Source organism: Cetorhinus maximus, chromosome 23 (assembly GCF_964194155.1).
Source record: "Cetorhinus maximus chromosome 23, sCetMax3.hap1.1, whole genome shotgun sequence".
Classification (NCBI taxonomy): Eukaryota; Metazoa; Chordata; class Chondrichthyes; order Lamniformes; family Cetorhinidae; genus Cetorhinus; species Cetorhinus maximus.
The window spans coordinates 42,415,950-42,436,644 of record NC_135901.1 but is presented as its reverse complement, the minus strand read 5'-3'; the positions used below and the strand labels follow the sequence as shown (position 1 = coordinate 42,436,644).

Genomic DNA, 20,695 nt, shown 5'->3' with positions numbered 1-20,695 from the left:
GTGAGGATAGAGCACATTCTGCCCCCCACTGAATCCTGGGTAAACGTACCGCCATTGAACGGCCTTTTCTGATAAGATAATTATGTTTTATTATCCGATGATGATTGGTGCCATAGGGCCAATATATAAAATTATGAATATAAAAACTAAAAGCTACTGCGGATGCTGGAAATCCAAAACAAAAACAGAATTACCTGGAAAAACTCAGCAGGTCTGGCAGCATCGGCGGAGAAGAAATCAGTTGCTCGGGGGTCGCGTAACTATTTATCATTGAGGAGTCTCGTTCGTTATCGGAATTAACCAGACAAATCGCTCCACCAACTAAGAACGGCCATGCATAAAATTATGAATATTGATATGGCAACCATAGTGCACGGCCCCTCCACCATAGTTATGACCTGGGTGTAATTAACAACAGAACAAACCCTGACAGTTAGATCTGAACTCACTGGAGTCTCAGCAGCGGCGCAGACAAGTGATTTTTCTTCCCATACTCTGACTACTGACACTCTGTCTTGTCAGTTGGAATGTAGCAATTGTGGATCCAATCCTTTGACCTTCTAAAACTGGAGTGTTAGCAGGTGGGCAGTGAGCAAAGGGTTGCATACATGAAGTATCTGAATGGTCTCCCACAGGTATGACTGTGCTGCTGTGTCAGAAAATGGAATAACGAGGTGAATCCATTTCCACATTCAGCTGGTGTGATTTCATGGTGTGATTTTGCAACATGAGTTTCAGCTCACACTGGGATCTCAAACCCTTCTGAGAATGAGCTCTACATTCTCAACCACAGTTAGAGAAAGGTGGTGCTGTAAATCTGAAATAAAAAAACAAAATATTGGAATTTTCAGCAGATCTGGCAGTGTCTGTGGAGAGTGAAAGATGTATATAAATTTCAGGGCTGTGACTGTCCATCAGAACTGCACTGCATCAGTGAGCATACTTGAAAACTTAACTCTATTTCTCAATTCACAGATTCTCCTGGATGTGCTGAGTATTTCCATGATTTTCTGCTTTTATCTCTGATTGAAGAAGTTGCATATGAATTGTGCATTAGATTTATTGATGTCTAACGTATATTTATTCTCAACCATCTACAAGTGGAAAACTCTTCCACTTGTCTACCCTGTCAACCCCTTTCATTATCTTAAAGGCCTTAGTCAGGTCATTCCTCACTTTCTTTTCCAGAGAAAAACTTTTCAATCCGTTAAATCTCTGTGAATTTGAAATATTTTCCAATTCTGGCATCATTCCAGTAAATGTTTTTGCACCGTCCCCAGTGCTTCGCTCCTTCCTCTAATATGGAGACAGAGCTAATCTGAGCATCAAAGTCACATTGTCCCAAATTCCTGTATATTGTAAGGATCATTATGGCAGTGGGAGAGGGGACTGTGGTGTCGAGCTGTTATTCACCATCCCCTGTTTCAACCATTCTCCCATTAGCTGAAAATAAGATTAGATGAAATGAGCAGATCTAATGAGCCAGTATGTGACATAATGAATCAATTACAAAGTTGTCTCTCAGCTTTACAGTGAAGCAGAGGGTATTTTTCATTCTAAATTTGCTAATTATACCATTAAGAATACCTGTCAGAGAATGACTAGATTTCAGCATGGGGCCAGTGTAAAGCTCATTTAACATGATTACCAAGCAGTGAAAAGGTGAATTTGTAATTCACATGCACCTTGTTTGTGCATTTCCCAGATTAATAGTTGCACTGAGTCTGTTGTTCTCCATCTTGATATGTTCAAGATGGAAATCCATAAATATTTGGGCACTAAGGGATATGGTGATAGGATGGGAAAGTGGAGTTGAGCTGGAAGAACATTTAATGGTGGAGCAGGATCAAAGGGCCTTTTAGTCCAACCCTGCTCCTATTTCTTCTGTTCTTATGAACATCAGTGTGAATCATTTCCATTCAAGCACAGCAGATGCAGCAGCCCCCGTCCACCTCCTCCCTTCCCTCATTCCAGGGCCCAAAACACTTTCCAAGGGGCACCGTGATTTACTGGTACTTCTTGCTATTCAGTATTGTCTATTCACTGACCACAGTGCGGTTTTCTCTACATTGAGGAGATTAAATCCCAATTGGGTAACTGCTTTGTGGAACATCGCCTTTCAGTCTCCAAGTGTGACCCTGAGGTTCTGGTCATTTATCAGTTTAATCTCCACCCACTCCCACTCTGACCTCGGCCTCCTGCACTGTTCCAATGAAGCTCAATTGAAGCTCGAGGAACAGCAGCTCATCTTTCATTGGACACTTTACATCCTTCTGGACTCAACATTCATTTTGACAATTTCAGATCATAACCACTGCTCCCATTTTTTCCTGACAGTAGGTGCTGGTAATGGTTCTTCTTTTACCATTTATCCCTCCTCTGAGCCTGTGTTGTTTCTCCACTTGTCCCCTTAGTTTATTTCCTTGTCTCATTATCACCCAATGCTGCCTTGCACCATCATCGACTTTGTCATTTAATCACGAGTTCAGGCTTGGACAAGGGGGGTCTTTAGAGATAGTTTGTCCCGGTGGGCTAGTGGAAGGGAGGGAAACAGCAGAAGCAGCTGATCAGATTGTCTCAATCTTAGTGACAAAGAAGCTCCATGAGCTCCTCGCACTTGTTGCTGGAGGTGAGGATGGAGGAGACAGGGGAGAGGGAGAGCCCTTCAAAAGGAACTAACTTGTGCTAGAAATATCAAAACGGCTCAACTGTTCGTCGCAAAGCTGATTTATTCCAATTTTATACAGAATCTGTAACTGGGCTGGAGTTTATTAACATCAAAAAGGAACTAACTTGTTAAAAATAGTAAAAAGGTTCAACGCATTGTGTTTAACACAATGCTGATTTATTTGACTTTTATCTAAGTGGGCTGGAGTTTATTAATGTCTACAGAAACACACTATATTGAACATACTTCAGTCCTGAATGTTATTAAGAGCAAAATCCCATCACGACAGTTACTTGTGTACTTGCTGGTGTCTTCGCCGGTTGGATGACTGACTGAATCCCTTCCCACATTCAGAGCAGGTAAATGGCCTCTCTCCAGAGTGAACTCTCTGGTGTCTTAGCCAGTCGGATGACTGACTAAATCCCTTCCCACATTCGGAGCAGGTAAATGGCCTCTCTCCAGTGTGAACTGTCTGGTGCAGCAGCAGGTGGGATGACTGACTGAATCCCTTCCCACATTCGGAGCAGGTAAATGGCCTCTCTCCAGTGTGAACTCTCTGGTTCAGCAGCAGGTTGGATGACTGAGTGAATCCCTTCCCACATTTGGAGCAGGTGAACGGTCTCTCTCCAGTGTGGACTCTCTGGTGCAGCAGCAGGTGGGATGACTGAATGAATCCCTTACCACATTCGGAGCAGGTAAATCGCCTCTCTCCAGTGTGAACTCTCTGGTGTCTTAGCCAATCGGATGACTGACTAAATCCCTTCCCACATTCGGAGCAGGTAAATGGCCTCTCTCCAGTGTGAACTCTCTGGTGCAGCAGCAGGCTGGATGACTGAGTGAATCCCTTCCCACATTTGGAGCAGGTGAACGCTCTCTCTCCAGTGTGGACTCGCTGGTGTGCGATGAGATGAGATGATCGTCTGAACCCAGTCCCACAGAGAGAGCACCTGAACGGTCTCTCATCAGTGTGAACACGTTGATGGGACTTTCGTTCCACAGAACTTTTGAAGCACGTCTCACACTGTGGGCATCTAAAAGGTCTCTCATCTGTGTTAACTCGTTGGTGTCCCATGAGGTTGGCTAATTGAGTGAATCCCTTCCCACGCTCAGAGCAAGTGAATGGTCTCTCCCCAGTGTGAGTGCACCAATGAGTTCCCAGTTCCAATGGGGATTTGAATCTCTTCCCACAGTCCCCACATTTCCACGGTTTCTCTCCACTGTGACTGCATTTATGCTCCTTCAGGTCAGATGATCGGCTGAAGCCTCGTCCACACACAGAACACGTGTACGGTTTCTCCCCACTGTGAACGGTGCTTTTCCCTTCCATGTTCAAAATCTGAAGATACTCAGTTCAAGATAAATTAGGCGACTCCATCAGATCCTGATGTGATGTTTGGTTTCAGTTTCCTGACTGCAAATCCTCCCCCTCTAATACCCTGTGAAATTGATTTAAAACAGTAAAACAGAGATAACCCACAAAAACACAGGTAGGTTGTGAAATTGAGCTGAATGAATCTGGGAATTTGTGGGGCCGGCACGAGGAAAAAGTGACCATGAAAACTGCTGGATTGTGATAAAAACCCAACTGGTTCACTAATGTCCTTCAGGGGAGGGAACCTGCCAACCGGTCTGGGCCTACACAAGACTCTGGCCTCCATAAGAACATACGAAATAGGAACAAGAGAAGTCCTAACACCCCGTCGAGCCTGCTCCACCATTCAATACGATCGTGGCTGATCTTGGGCTTCAAATCCACTTTCCCGCCCACTCACCATATCCCTCGACTCCCTGAGAGACCAAAAATCTCTCCATCTCAGCCGGAAATATATTCAATGATGGAGCATCCACAACTCGCTGGGCTGGAGAATTCAATGTGACAGAGAGAGAAAGAGAGAGAGGAGTGAGAGAGACAGAGAGAGAAGGTTACTAAACAAAGCACAGTATGTCAATAAACAGAAATCAAGTACATGGGATTGGGGTAATATCCTGTTATAGATTGAGAATTGGTGAACAGACAGAAAACAGAGAGTCGGAATAAATGTCTCATTCTCAGGATGACAGGCTGTTATTTGTGGGATACTGCAAGGATCAGTGCTTGGCCCACAGCCATTCACAAACTATACAAATGATTTGAAGGCACTCATTTAAGCAGCACCTAAATTTTCACATTCTCATCCTTGTTTTCCTCCATGGTTTTGATCATTCCTATCTCTGTAACCTCCTCCAGCCTCACTATCCTCCCGAGATATCTGCTCTTCTTGAATTCGAGAGTTACTGATTTTAATAATTCCATCACTGGTTGCCATTCTGTCAGTTTCCAAGACTCTAGAATTCCCTCCCTAAACCTCTCCACCTCTCTACCTCATTTGCATCCTTTAAGATATTCCTTCAGACCGACCACTTTGACCAAATTATTGGCCACCTGCCTGAGTATCTCCTTGGTTTCTAACATTTCTGTGAAATGTCTTGGTAAACTATATAAGAATAAATGTGCGATATAAACACAAATTGTTGTTGTTGATTTGGAGATATATCAATGTCCTTTCCTCATTACTGGGTGAATAACCTGTAGCTTCTTACCTAACAGCATTGTGTGAGCACCTTCACCACACTTACTTAATTAGTAATGGGTTGAAAGGTTATGGGGAGAGGGAGGGAAATTGGCGTTGAGGCCAAAATGAGATCAGCCATGATCGTAATGAATGGCGGGGCAGGCTCGAGGGGCTGAATTGCCCACTCCTGCTCCTAGTTCTTATGTTCTTATGTTCAAGGATCTATGGACATGCACACCAAGGTTCTGTACTTCCTCGTGTCCTACCATTCATCATGTACTCCCTTGTCCAGTTAGTCCTCCAAAAATGCATCACCTCACACTTGTTGGGATTAAATTCCATTTTCCACTGTTCTGTCCATCTGACCAGCCTGTCTATATGTCTAAGGGTTTCCTCCTCGCTATTTACCACACTAGTGATTTTTTTGTGTTACCTGTGAACTTACTGATCATACCTCCTACATTCATGTCTACATCATTAATGTCCACGAAGAACAACAAGGGACCCAGCACCAAACCCTGCAGTACGCCACTGGACACAGGCTTCCAGTCACAAAAACAACCTTTGACCATCACCCTCTGCCTCCTGACACTGAGCTAATTCTGGATCCAATTTGCCAAATTGCCCTGGATCACATGGGCTCTTACCTTCTGGACCTGTCTCCCATGCCAGACCTTGTCAAAAGCCTTAGAGAATTCCATGTGGACTACATCAATTGAACTACCCTCATCTACACACCTCGTCACCTACTCGAAAAATTCAATCAAATTTGTTAGACATGATCTCTCACCGACAAAGCCATGCTGACTATCCTTGATTAATTCTTGCCACTCCTCATGGGGATTAATTCTGTCCCTCAGAACGTTTCCAGAAGTTTCCCTACCAGTGATGTTGGACTCACTGGCCTATTAGCTCCCTGGTTTATCCCCACCATTCTTCTTTAATAATGATACCACGCTGGCTGTCCTCCAGTCCTCTGGTACTTCTCCTGTGACCAGAGAGGATTTGAAAATTAATGTCAGGGCCCCTGAAAGCTCCTCCCTTGCCCCCCACAGCACCTGGGATACATCTCATCTGGGCCTGGGGATTAATAGACTTTTAAGGCCCAATAAAACCGCTAATACCTCCTCCATCTCAATACTCATTTGTTCAAGTATATCACAGTCCCCCTCCCTGATTTCTATACCTACATCGTCCTTCTGTATAGTTAATACAGATGCAAAGTACTCATTTAAAACTTCATCTACATCTTCCAGCTCCTCACACAGATTGCCATTTTGGTCCCTGATGGCCCCTAATCTCTCTCTGGTTATCCTCTTGCCCTGAATATACTTATAAAATGCCTTTGGATTTTAACTTATTTCACCCAGCTGTGTTTTTCATGCCCCCTCTTCGCCTTCCTAATTTCTTCTTTAACCCCCTACACGTTCTGTACCCATCAAGGGCTCCTGCTGTTTTAAGCCCTCGGTATGTACCATAAGCTTACCTTTTTTCCCCCCCTTATCTAATCCTTTCAATTCCTCAACATCCCAGTTTCTCTGGACTTGTTGGTCCTTTGTGGGAAAATGTTGGCCCTGTACTCTCACTATTTCCTTTTTGAATGACTCCCACTGCTCTGATGTTGATTTTCCTACAAGTAGCTGCTCCCAGTCCACATTGGCCAGGTCCTGTCTTATCATATTGAAATTGGCCTTCCCCAGTTCAAAACCCTTATTTTCTATCCATCTTCGTCCTTTTCCATAACTACTTAAATCTTACTGAGTTATGGTCATTATCACTGAACTGCTCCCCCACTGATACTTCTACAACTTGCCCAGCTTTGTTCTCTAATAGGTCCAGCACCTCTCTTGTAGGACTTTCTATGTGCTGGCTTCAAAATCTCGCCTGGATACATTTGAAGAATTCTGCCACCTCAAAGTCTTTCACACTTTGTCTATCCCAGTTAATATTGGGGAAGTTGAAATCCCCGATTATTATTACCCTATTATTTTAACACTTCTGAGATTTGCCTACATATCTGCCCTTCTATCTCTCCCTGACTGTTTGGGGGTCTATAGTATGCTCACAACAATGTGATTGCCCCCTTTCTGTTTTTAAGTTCTACCTATACGGCCTGATTTAAGGAACCTTCTAAGATACCATCCCTCCTTACTGCAGTAATTGACTCCTTGATCAATATTGTGACACCACCATCTCTTTTACAACCTCTGCCCCCTTCCTGTCTCACCTGAAGATTCTATACCTCAGAATATTGAGCTGCCAGTCCTGCCCCTCCCTCAGCCATGTCACCGTGATAGCAATGATATCATATCCCCATGTGTTAATCAGCATCTGCAACTCATCTGCCTTACTCACAACACTCCTTACATTAAAATAAATGTCATCCAGCCTTGCCATGTTGCCTTGTGCCTTAACTTGACTTTGTACACTCTGCCTTCCAGACTGACTTGTTTTTTCTTATATACTTGTCTGTACATCACCCCCTACTATACCTCCACTCAGTATCCCACCCCCATGCCAAATTAGTTTAAGAGCCCACCGACAGCACTAGCAAATTTCCACGCATGGTTCCTCACACCTTTTAAAGCACTTCTCACACTTAAATTAAAAGGTCTCTTGTCAGTGTGAATGGTGTCCCAGCAGGTGGGATGATGTCCTGAACCTCTTACCACACTGTGAGCAACTGAACAGCCTCTCGCCAGTGAGAATTCAATGTGTTTCAGCAGGTCAATCCAAAGAGACAAATATTTCCCTTAGTTTGAGTTTGCTGTGTGTAAATCCTCCCCTTCTAACCCCCTGTAAAAGGAGTTTCCAAACACTCGGTATAAACTGGGCTCCGGGAGTTTCTAATCCGGGTTTGGAGTCCTACACCGGGTGTTTGTGAACCCTCCCAGTCCACCCTCCGGCTCCATTCCTCTCCTGCACTCGGCCCTTTCTCACCCGCTGGACTTTAAATTCCACCGCAACAAAAACAAAAATACCTGGAAAAACTCAGCAGGTCTGACAGCATCTGCGGAGAGGAACACAGTTAACGTCTCGAGTCCATATGACCCTTCAACAGAACTAAGTAAAAATAGAAGAGAGGTGAAATATAAGCTGGTTTAAGGGGGGGGTGGGACAAGTCGATCTGGATAGAGGGCCAGTGATAGGTGGAGATAACCAAAAGATGTCACAGACATAAGGTCAAAGAGGTGTTGAAGGTGGTGACATTATCTAAGGAATGTGCTAATTAAGGGTAGAAAGCAGGACGAGCAAGGTACAGACAGCCCTAGTGGGGGTGGGGGGGAAGGGATCGAAATAGGCTAAAAGGTAGAGATAAAACAATGGATGAAAATACATTTAAAAATAATGGAAATAGGTGGGAAAAGAAAAATCTATATCAATTATTGGCAAAAATATTCCACCGCCTTCGTCCCGGTCCCCCGCCCACACTGCGCATGCTCCACTCCCAGCAGGCTCCGCCCCTCTCACTCCGATTGGCTGGAGGACCAATTGCTCCCGCTCGGTCCTCCAATTCCGCCCCTTCTTCCTATTGGTCCGGAGCTGCCGCCAATCATTCGGTGTCGAAACATGCGCAGTCCGTGGAGACAGACGGGAGCTCCAGTGAGCGGATTTAAAATGCGGGTATTACAAAGACCGAGTGCAAATCCAGAACCGAAAATAAACGCGTAAACAGAGATAGGGCCGGCGGATGAATTTGGAAGCTTCATAAACTCACGGTACCGGCCCCAATCCCTCAATAAGAATCCACCATCCCCGGGTTTGCTCGGCGCTGCGGGAGAAATGCCGAGTTAACGGCCGCCATCTTTATAGGGGCAATGTGGAGATTGGCGCATGCGCGGCCGCCATCTTGATGGGCCAATGTGCTACAAGGCGCATGCGCAGCCGCCATCCTCACTGGGACAATGAGCAACAGCCCGAGGGAGACATTCATAAAATGTGTGTTCACCAGGAGTTTTAGATCAGCAGCAATAGAATTATAAACCCACAGTCACTCAGCAGTACAGAATTTAAGTATTGCTGAGAAAAGGAGACATATTGCTGATATTTCATGTTGCACTCCTCTGGACAGATGCAAAAAAAACAAATTTCTCAGCGAACAACAATTTATGCTGCACGAGGAAAGGTGTTGACTGGTTTGGCCAGTCAGCTCTGATTGGTCAAAGCATCACCATGGAGAATGCACCAAAGAGCCATCATCCTCCATGCTTTTGTTAAATTCAACAAAAGGCCCCATCCCTGGACATGCACCTTCTGTCTGCAGTGGACAGTTCCCTGTGTATGAATATATGTAGCTTCTAGCAAGCATAAGTGAGCCACATTATGAGCCCAACTGATAATCTTTGAAATTTGATGTTCTTGCGTCTGTCCTGATGAGTACAAGGGAAAAGGTTTTGACAGAATGTCTCTTTTTTTAGCAATACTCAAGTGTCTTAAAGGGGGAAAATGTGATCGACAGAGGGAGTGGTGCAGGTAGAGATTTCAGAGTTTGGGAATGAGGGAACTTAAGGCAAGGTCATTAATGCTGGAGCGATTAAAATGGAGAATGTACAAGATTCCAGAATTCGAGCAGTGCAGATATCTCAGAGGGTTGTAGGGCTGGAGGAGATTACAGAGATAGGGAGGGGTGAGGCCATGGAGGGATTTGAAAACAAGGATGAGAATTTTAAAATCAAGCTGTTGCTTGACCGGGATCCAAGGCAGGTCAGGAAGCAAATGGGTGACAGAGGAACAGGACTTGCTACGAGTGAAGACATGGACAGCAGGCCTTTGGATGGCTTCACGTTTACGGACAGTAGAATGTGCGAGACCAGCCAGGAGTGTGTTGGGATAGTCGTTCAAGTCTGGAGGTAACAACGGCAGTGATGAGGGTTTCAACAGCAGATGCACTGAGACAGGGTGAGGGCGGGTAATGTTCCAGAGGTGGAAACAGGCGATTTTAGTGATGGCACAGATATGAGGTCAGAATCTGATCTCGAGATCAAAGTAACACCGAGGTTGTGAACAGACTGGTTTAATCTCAGACTGTTCCCAGGGAGAAGGATGGAGTTGGTATCTAGGGAATGGAGATTGTAGCAGGGACTGAAAACAATGTCTTCAGTCTTCTCGGTGTTTAATTGGAGTTAATTAGTCATCAGGAAGAGAAGCAGTAACGAGAATAGACCATGACACTGATCCCAGGTTTAACTTAGTTAGAGAGGGAGAGAAGGAAGGAAGGAAATCCTGGGAAGTTTGGAGAAACCACCTTCACAATCACTCATTAAATCTCCACAAAGTAAGTTTTGGACACAAGGTTAACGTCTGCTATTCTGTATGGTCAGTCAGGGGGTTTCAGATTAATGTTTTGTCACGAGTCATGACTGAAGTGAATGATGAAACATATTGTTATCTTCAGTTGGACAAATTTGTTTAAAAGATACAGGAAGAATTATCCAAAACTGTTTGGCTTCAGCACAGGGAGGAGGGAGAATGTGTGGGACAGGGATTTGCAGCTTTTGGAGAAGAAGACAGGAAATAATGTTCCATAGAAATGAGAATTGTCTGCTCTGAATTTCTATCCTGTTCTTACAGTGATCACTTTTGTAAACTCCTTTTACAGGGTATCGGAAGGGGAGGATTTACAGAGGGGGAACTCAAACCAAACATCACATCAAGATCTGACAGAGTCACTCGATTCATCAGAACCTTAATATTATCATCTTTGAACTTGGAAGGAGAAGTGGTTGTTCTGTCTGTGGGAAAAGATTTCAAACATCAGTGTGAGTGGAAAAGCACCAAGACACACACACACCCGAGTGAGAGTGTTCCAGTGAACTGACTGTGGAAAGAGCTTTAACCAGTTTCACAGCCTGAAATAACATCACACCATTCACAGTGGGGGGAAATTGTACACGTGTTCTATGTGTGGACAAGGATTCAACTGATCATCAAACCTGGAGAGACACAGGGCATTTGAACCATGGAGAAACTGTGGAAATGTGAGGACTGTGGGAAAGGATTCAATTACCCATCCCAGCTGGAAATCCATCGACGCAGTCACACTGGGGAGAGGCTGTTCACCTGCTCCGAGTGTGGGAAGGGATTCACTCTGTCAGCCAACCTGCGAACACACCAGCGAATTCACAATGGGGAGTGACCATTCGTCTGCTCTGAGTGTGGGTGGGGATTCACTCAGTCATCTGACCTGCTGATACACCGGTGAGTTCACAGTGGGGAGAGACCATTCACCTGCTCTGAATGTGGGAAGGGATTCACTCAGTCATCTGACGTGCTGAGACACCAGCAGCTACACATTGGAGAAAGGCCGTTCACCTGCTCCGAGCATGGGAAGGGTTTCACTCAATCATCCCACCTGCAAACACACCGAATTCACACTGAAGATACAGTGTTCACTTGCTCCAAGTGTGGGAAGGGATTCACTCAGCCATCCCACTTGCAAACACACCAGTGGTTTCACAACGGGGAGAGACCATTCACCTGCTCCGAGTGTGGAAAGGAATTCACTCAGTCATCCGGGCTCCGAACACACCAGCGGTTTCACACTGGAGAGAGACCATTCACCTGCTCCGTGTGTGGGAAGGGATTCTCTCAGCCATCCAGCCTGCTGAGACACCAACGGTTTCATACTGGGGAAAGACCATTCACCTGCTCCATGTGTGGGAAGGGATTCACTCAGTCATCCCACTTACGAATACACCAGCGAATTCCCACTGGAGAGACACCATAAGAACATATGGAATAGGAACGGGAGCAGACCATTTGGCCTCTCAAGCTTGTTGTGCCATTCAATAAGATCATGGCTGATCTTCATGTCTTTGAATTTCCACATTCCCATCTAACCTCGATAACCTTTGTTTCCCTTGCCTAACAAGAATCTATCTACCTGTGTCTTAAAAATATTCAATGATCGCGCCTCCTCAGCCTTCTAAGGCAGAGAATTCCAAAGTCGTACAATCCTCTGAGTGAAAAAAATTCTCCTCATTTCTGTCCTAAAAGGGCGACCCCCTAATTTTGAAACGGTGCCCCCTAGTTCTTGACTCACCCACAAGAGGAAACATCCTTTGGATGTCCACCTTGTCAGGGCCATTCAGGATCTTGTATACTTCAATAAAATCACCCCTCACTCTTCTAAACTCCAGTGGAAACAAGCCCAGTCTGTCCAACCTCTCCTCATAAGACAGCCCACTCATTCCAGGTATCAATCTAGTGAACATCCTTTGAACCGCCTCCAATGCATTTATATCCTTCCTTAAATAAGGAGACCAAAACTGCACACAGTATTCAAGGTGTGTTCCTGTATAACTGAAGCATAACATCCTTACCTTTATGTTCAACCCCTCTCATAACAAAGGATAGCATTCCATTAGCCTTATTAATTACTTGCTGTACATGCATACAAACTTTTTGTGACTCATTTACTAGAACACCTAGGTCCCTCTGCACCTCAGAATTATGCAGCCATTCTCCATTTAAGCAATACTCTGCTTTTTTGTTCTTCCTGCCAAAGTGACCAACTTCACATTTTCCCACATTTCACCCCATTTGCCAGATCTTTGTCCACTCATTCAAACTATCTATATCCATCTGCAACCTCCTCATGTCCTCTTCATAACATACTTTCCTGCCTATCTTTGTGCCATCTGCCAATTTAGCGACCATGTCTTCACTCCCCTCATCTAAGTCATTGACGTAAATCATAAAAAGTTGAGGCCCCAGCACAGACCCCTGTGGGACTCCATTCGTCACATCCTGCCAATCAGAAAAAGACCCATTTACAGATACTCCCTGCTTTCTGCCAGCCAGCCAATCTCCTATCCATGCTAATAAGTTACTCCCGACACCATGCACTTTTATTTTCTGTAATAATCTTTGATGTGGCACCTTATCAAATGCCTTCTGGAAATCCAAGTACAGTACATCTACAGGCTCCACTTTATCCATTGCGCATGTTACTCCTTCACAAAAACTCCAATCAGTTGGTTAAACAGGATTTTCCTTTCACAAAACCATGCTGACTCTTCCCGATTGCCTTGAGCTCTTCTAAGTGCCCAGCTATAACCTCCTTAATGATTGATTCTGATAACTTCCCCACGACAGAAGTCAAGCTAACTGGCCTATAGTTTCCTGTTTTCTGCCTCCCTCCCTTCTTGAATAGAGGGGTTATATTTACTGCTTTCCAATCTGATGGAACTTTTCCAGAATCGAGCGATTTTTGGAAAATTAACACCGACTACCGCATTAGCCGCCTCTTTTAAGACCCAAGGATGTAGTTCATTGGGTCCCAGAGACTTGACATCGGCAGCTCCTTCAATTTGCTCACTACCATTTCCCCAGTGATTTCAATTTCACCAAGTTCCTTTCTCCTGTCACCTTCTGATTTGCAGCTATTACTGGAATGTTTTTTGTATCCTTTATATTGAACACAGAAGCCAAATATTATTCATTTCTTCCACCATTTCCTTATCTACTATTAACTCCCCACTGTCACCCTCTGGAGGACCAACACTCACTTTGCTCACTCTTTTCCTTTTTAAGCACCTGTAGAAACACTTGCTATTCATTTTTACATTTCTAGCAAACTTCCTCTCACACTCTAATTTCTTTCTCCTGATTAACCTTTTAGCCATTTTCGAATGTTCTTTATATTCTGTCCAATCATCTGTCCTGCTGCTCATCTTTGCGGAGTTGTATGCTTTTTCCTTAAGCTGATGCTTTCTTTAACTTCTTTAGTTAATCACAGATGGTGGGTCCTCCCCTTCTAATTTTTCTTTATGGTCGGGATGTACTCATTCTGAATACTCTGAAATATCCCCTTAAATGTCTGCCACTGCTTCTCTATTCATCTCTCCTCTAGGCTAGTTTCCCAGTTCACTTCAGCTAGCTCAGCTTTCATCCCCACATAGTTGCCCTTATTTAAGTTTAAAATACTAGTCTTTGACCCACTCTTCTCCCTTTCAAAATTGATGTAAAATTCAACCATATTGTGCTCGCTGCAACCTAGTAGTGCCCTTACTCTGAGATCATTAATTAATCCTGTTACATTACACAATACCAAGTCAAATATAACCTGCTCTCTGATTGGCTCCTGAACATGCTGCTCTAAGAAACTATCTTAAAAGCATTCTAAGAACTCCTCATCCAGGCTATTACTGCCAATCTGATTTTTGCAGTTAATGTGTAGATTAAAATCACCCATGATTATTGCCGTCCCTTTATCACAAGCACACAATATTTTCTCTTGAATACTTTGCCCTACACTATGGCTGCTGTTAGGGGCCCATCAACCACTCCCACTAATGACTATTTTTCCCCTACTATTCCTCATCTCCACCCAAACTGATTCTACATCCTGATCTCCTGATCCAAGGTCATCTCTAACTATTGCACCAATGCCCTCTTTGATTAACAATGCAACCCCTCCACCTTTACCGAGCTTCCTATTCTCCTTGAATGTCATGTACCCCTCAATATTAAGGACCCAATCTTAGTTGTCCTGCAGCCACGTCTCCATAATTACTAACAGATCATATTTATTTACTTCTGTGTGAGTCATCAATTCATTTACTTTGTTTTGAATGCTATGTGCATTCAGATAGAGAGCCTTCAGTCTTGTCTTTTTGTTACCGTTGTAACATCTAGTCTTGACTGTTGATTTATTCTCAGGTTTTTTTCTCTCAGTCCTTTCCTGCCATTCTCTGACCTTGTTTCTCATATTACTATTTTGCTCTCCTTTCTTGACTCTACACCTTGAATTGCTACCTCTACCCAAGCTTGATCCCTCACCACTCTTGTTTAGTTTAAAGCCCTCTCTACTTCCCTAGCTATGCAATTTGTGAGGACACTCATCCCAGCATGGTTCAGGTGTAAACCGTCCCAACGGTACAGCCCCCACTCTCCCCAGCACTGATACCAGTGCCCCACAAACTGGAACTCAGTTCTCCCACACCAATCTTTGAGCCACGCATTGGTCTCGCTAATCTTATTTGCCCGATGCCAATTTGCACGTGGCTCAGGTAAATAATCCAGAGATTATTACCTTTGAGGTTCTGCTACATAATTTGGTACCTAGCTCCTCATACTGACTTTACAGAACCTCTTTCCTAGTTCTACCTATATCATTGGTACGTACATGGACCACGACAACTGGATTCTCCCCCTCCCATTGCAAGTCCCTCTCCAGCCCTGAGCAGATGTCCCGAACCCTGGCACTGGGCAGGCAACACAACCGTCTGGACTCTCACTTTTTGCTGCAGAAAACAGTGTCAGTGCCCTCACTATACTATCCCTTACTACCACTACATTCCTTTTTGCTCCCCCTGCGTAAATGGCTTCCTGTACCACAGTGTCATGGCCAGCCAGCTCATCCACCTTGCACATTTCACTTTCATCCACACAGGTTGTGAGCACCTCAAACCTGTTTGACACTTGCAAAGTCTGAGGCTCCTCCACTCCTGCCTGCTCAGTCCCATTACCTGCCTCACTGACAGTCACACCCTCCTGTCCCTCACTGCAGATCAAACAGATGACCTTCTTCTAAGAGGTGTGACTGTCTTCTGGAACAAAGTATCCAGGTGTTCCTCCCCATCCCTTATGTTGTACAGTGTCTGCATTTCGGTTTCCAGATCAATAATCCTGATCCGGAATTCCTCAAGCTGCTTACACTTCCTGCAGACGTGTTTGTCATGGATCGCCTTGATGTCCAAAAGCTCCCACATCTCACAGCTGCAACATAACCCCTGTCCTACCATTCTAACTTATGTTATTTAGTGAATTTACTTTAATTACTTTCTTCCCATGTATGCTACAATTTACTGTGTTTACTGAATGCTAGTACCCCTGACAACTAAAGATTATATGCTTCTTAACTACAAGGGATGTGTATTAGGTGTTTATTTAAGTAACTCTATTTTATTGCTTGTTTAAAATATTTGTTGTTTTATTTGAATTTTAAAGTGTTCAAATTTTGGTTTATTATTGTAAAATTATTTTTATTTATAGATCTACCTTAACTCGCCTGTCCTAAGCTGGTTTCTCACACACTGTCCCTTAGACTGAACACTTACCAACCACTCAACTTACCAGCTTCCTGTGATATCACAGTTGCCACTTTCCCCCCGACTCCTGCTGCCTCACAGCAGCTGCAACAGTGAAACAGCCCATTCCTCACTCAAATACCCGTCTGAGTTTATAGACGCTCCTCGCTCAAATCCCCAGTCTGTATTTATAGGCGTTCCTCACTCAAATATCCCGTCTGTATTTATACACATTCCTCACTCAAATCCCCGGTCTGTATTTATAGGCGTTCCTCACTCAAATCCCCCGTCTGTATTTATAGGCGTTCCTCACTCAAATCCCCCGTCTGTATTTATAGACGTTCCTCACTCAAATACCCCGTCTGTGTTTATAGGCGCGCCACACTCAAATCCCCGCTCTGTATTTATAGACATTCCTCACTCAAACCCCCCGTCTGTATTTATAAACGTTCCTCACTCAAATCCCCAATCTGTATTTATAGACGTTCCTTACTCAAATCCCCCGTCTGTATTTACAGACGTTCCTTACTCAAATCCCCCGTCTGTTTTTATAGACACTCCTCTCTCAAATCCCCCGGCTGTATTTATAGACGCTCCTCATTCAAATCCCCGATCTGTATTTATAGGGGCTCCTCAGCTCCCCACTACCTCCCACAGGTCCGCTCCGCTCCAACTCCCAGCAAGGTAGAGGGATGGAGCCAGTGACTATGGAGTGGAGTTTGTAGCGGGGACTGAAGACAATGGCTTTAGTCTTCTCAATATTTAAATGGAGGAAATTTCTGTTAATCCAGTTCTCCCAGGATCCTTGGGTGCATCTCATTTGGCTCAGGTGACTTCACAACTTTAAAGTAAAAGCAAATTGTGGATGTTGGAATTCTGAAACAAAAGCAGAAAATGCTGGAAAAACTCAGTAGGTCTAACGGCATCTGTGGAGAGAGAACAAAACAGTGAATCATACGGACTCGAAACATTAATTGTTTATTTCATTCCACAGATGATGTCAGATCTGCTGAGTTTTTCCAGCAGCGAAGGTGGAGTGGGCGGGGCTGGATGACCGAATGGGAGCAGCTGCTCCTCCAGCCAATCAGACTGAATGAGGGGCGGGGCTGATCTCGGTTCTCCCTCATTGGCTGAAACTCTGCATCATTCTGAAAGCTGATTTGTCTCAAATTCCAGGAGAAAACTGGACCTTTCTGTTTGTGACTTTAAACAGATGAAACCCTGTGGGTGTGGAGCAGACATTTCAACATTTGTTACTGAAATGTGGGAACATGATAAAACAACGTACAAATAATTCAAGGGCTCACTTCAAGGAATGACTAGCCAGGCAGGGAAAATCACCATTAGAACAAGTAGAATCCCTGGTTTCAATAAATGAACGGGCAGAAGGGTTAGGACAGGTTAGGGAGAAGTTTAATCCTGTCATCATTCAGAACACCACATGGAAGCCCAGGCCTGGGAGAGGGGGATCCACCGCAGACATAGGAACAGGGGAACGAAAACAAAAAACGCCGGAAAAACACAGTAAGTCTGAAAGCATCTGCGGAGACAGAGATGGAGATAATGTTTCGATTCCGTAAAACACTTCTTCAGATCTAAAAGGAGGTAGAGATGTGGTGAAATATGTACTGATTAAGGGGGGTGAATTTGCCCAATCTCTCTTCATAAGACAGTCCCACCATCCCCGGAACAAGCCTGTGAACTTACATTGCACTCTCTCTATGGCAATAATATCCTTCTGAGGCAAGGTGACCAAAACTGCACACACCACTCCAGGTGCGGTCTAAACAAGATTCTAAACAATTAAAGCAAGACTTTACTACTCCTGCACTCAAATCCTCTTGTGGCAAAAGCTCACATTCCACGAGCCTTCCGAATAGCTTGCTGCATCTGCATGTTAGCCTTCAGTGACTTATGGACAAGGACACTCAGGTCCCTTTGTACATCTACACTTTCTCATCTCTTATCATTTAGGAAATACTCTGAACGTCAGTTTCTTCTGCCATTTTTCCACAATATATTCCATCTGCCATGTTCTTGCCCACTCACTAAGTCAAATCCTCCCATAGCTGCTTTACATCTACGTCACAACACATTCCCACCTAGCTTTGTATCATTTGCGAACTTGGAAGGATTACATTTGGTCCCCACATCCATATCGTTAATATATATTGTGATCAACTGGGACCCAAGTACTGATCCTTGTGGTACCCCACTAATAACAGCTTACCAACACGAGAATTACCCGTTTATTCCTACTCTCTGTTTTCTGCCTGTTCACCAATCCTTAATCCATGTCAGTGTATTGCCTCCTATCCCATGTAGGTTTATTTTGCTAATTAATATGTCAGATCCCAGTGACTTATCAACTTTCAATCCCATTCTTACTGATATTAATTTCCTTCAACTCCTTATTCTCCCTACTCCCTTGGATCTCTAAACCTGGGAGATTTCTTCTATCTTCCCCGGTGAAGGCAGACTCAGAATTATCATTTAGCTTCTCTCCCATTTCTCTATTCCCCGACTCTGCATGCAATGGACCCTCATTTGCCTAAAGCAGCTTTTAGAGTCTGTTTTTATCTTTTCTCTAGATTGCATTCATATGCTATTCTCCCTTTCTTTACCAGTTTCCTGGTCTTCTTTTGTTGTGTTCTAAAGGCCTCCCAGTCCTCAGGTTTACTACTACTTCTGGCAACTTTATAAGCCTTATCTTTAAATCTTATACCATCCTTAACTTCCTTTGTCAGCCACGGTTCACTGACGTTTTGGGGGTTCTGCACCTTGAAGGAAGGTGTATGTGCTGTAAGCTATGTAATAATTCTTTGAAGACTATCCATTGCCTCTGTACAGTTTAATGTATTTTCACATTCTATCTCAGCCAATTTCTCCCACACGCCTTCATAATTTCGTTTATTCAACTTTAACACCCTTGCTTCAGAGTGAACTACCTCATTTTCAAACATAATATAAAATACTATAATATTGTGTTCACTCGCCCCTCAAGGTTCTTTTACAACAAGATTATTAATTTGTCCTTTTTTATTACATAATGCTAGATCTAAAATAGCCTGTCCTCGAGTCGGCTCCTCAACATACTGCTCTAGAAAACTGTTTCCAACATACTCCAGAAATTCATCTTCCACAGCATCAGTGCTCAATTGGTTTACCCAGTGTACATGTAGATTGAAGTCATCCATGATCAATGTATAGCCTATGCTACATGCTTCTATCATCTCCTGATTAATACATTACTATTACCATTACTATCTGGTCGGCTATGAACAACTCCAACCAATGTCTGCTGCCTTTTGCTAATTCTTAGCTCCACCCAAACAGATTCCACACATTGATCTTCCAAACTGAAATCCCCTTTACTTATGTACTGATCTCATCCCTTATTATCAGCACAACTCCACCTCTTTGTCTGTCTTTACTAAACTTCCAGTATCCATGAATATTCAGTTTGCAGTTTTTTGTCACCATGCAGCCATGTTTCCATAATGGCAATAATATCATACCCCAATAATATCTTACTATTTGTGCCTTTTGATCATCGATTGCGAATGCTGTGCGCATTCAGGGAGAGCTCCATTAATTTTGTCTTTTTAACATAATTCTGCATTCGAAGCAGACTCAATGCTCTGCTTTGTTTCTCCTGCCTTGTAGCCTCACTACTACTTCCTGTTACCCATTTTACTTCCTTCTCATTTTACACTTAAAGGAGGATGAGTAGAATAAATTAACAGGAACTTCATTTTGCGATACTTCTCCTAACTTTACCTTACTTTGGTTTACTTTATGACTCTATTTCACTTTGACTTGATTTAACGTTACTTCCCTATTGTTGGTGTTCCTTACTGAAATCCAGGCAGCTACCTCTTTATATATGTTATGCTTTTTTTTTCTAGTTTTAAGCTATTTAAACACACTCCCTAACAGCAACTTCTCACCAACCAAGTTTTCCTGTGATGTCGCCCTTGAGTTTATTTTCAAACTTAGCCCGCTGCCCGATCGGAGGTGCTCCTCACAGGTCTGGCTGTCTCCTCTCCAAGAAGGTGAGACACGTCGGGAAGGACCAGAAGAGAAAGTTTACCTGTGTCGCAGCCACATAGGATCTCACTTGTGGCTTTGATAAGAACTGTTTTCGAACTGAGGCAGGGCAGAAACCTGATTGGAGGGATTCAAATAGGGAATTCTCGGAAAAATGGACACAGTTTTGGGAGATTACAAAATGTTTAAGGATTTTTGAAAGGAAAGAGAGGCTGGAGATGGGGCAGCAGCATGCAAAGATGGAAGAGTGAAGGGCTTGTTTTTATTTAAGGATATATAATGATGGAAGGTTTAAAGGAGAGCAGAACAGTATCTGAAAAGAGAGAACCATTGACAATGACGGTAAACATGGGGAAGTTGGATGGTCAATAGTTTAGTGGGAATAGGGTCGA

The 20,695-nt window shown here is 43.8% G+C and overlaps 1 protein-coding gene across 1 annotated transcript in view; it reads right to left on the bottom strand.

The window, feature by feature from the left end:
* Window positions 1-20,695, bottom strand: part of LOC144698012 (uncharacterized) — a 621,009-nt gene that overhangs the window by 496,054 nt on the left and 104,260 nt on the right. The window lies entirely within an intron of this gene.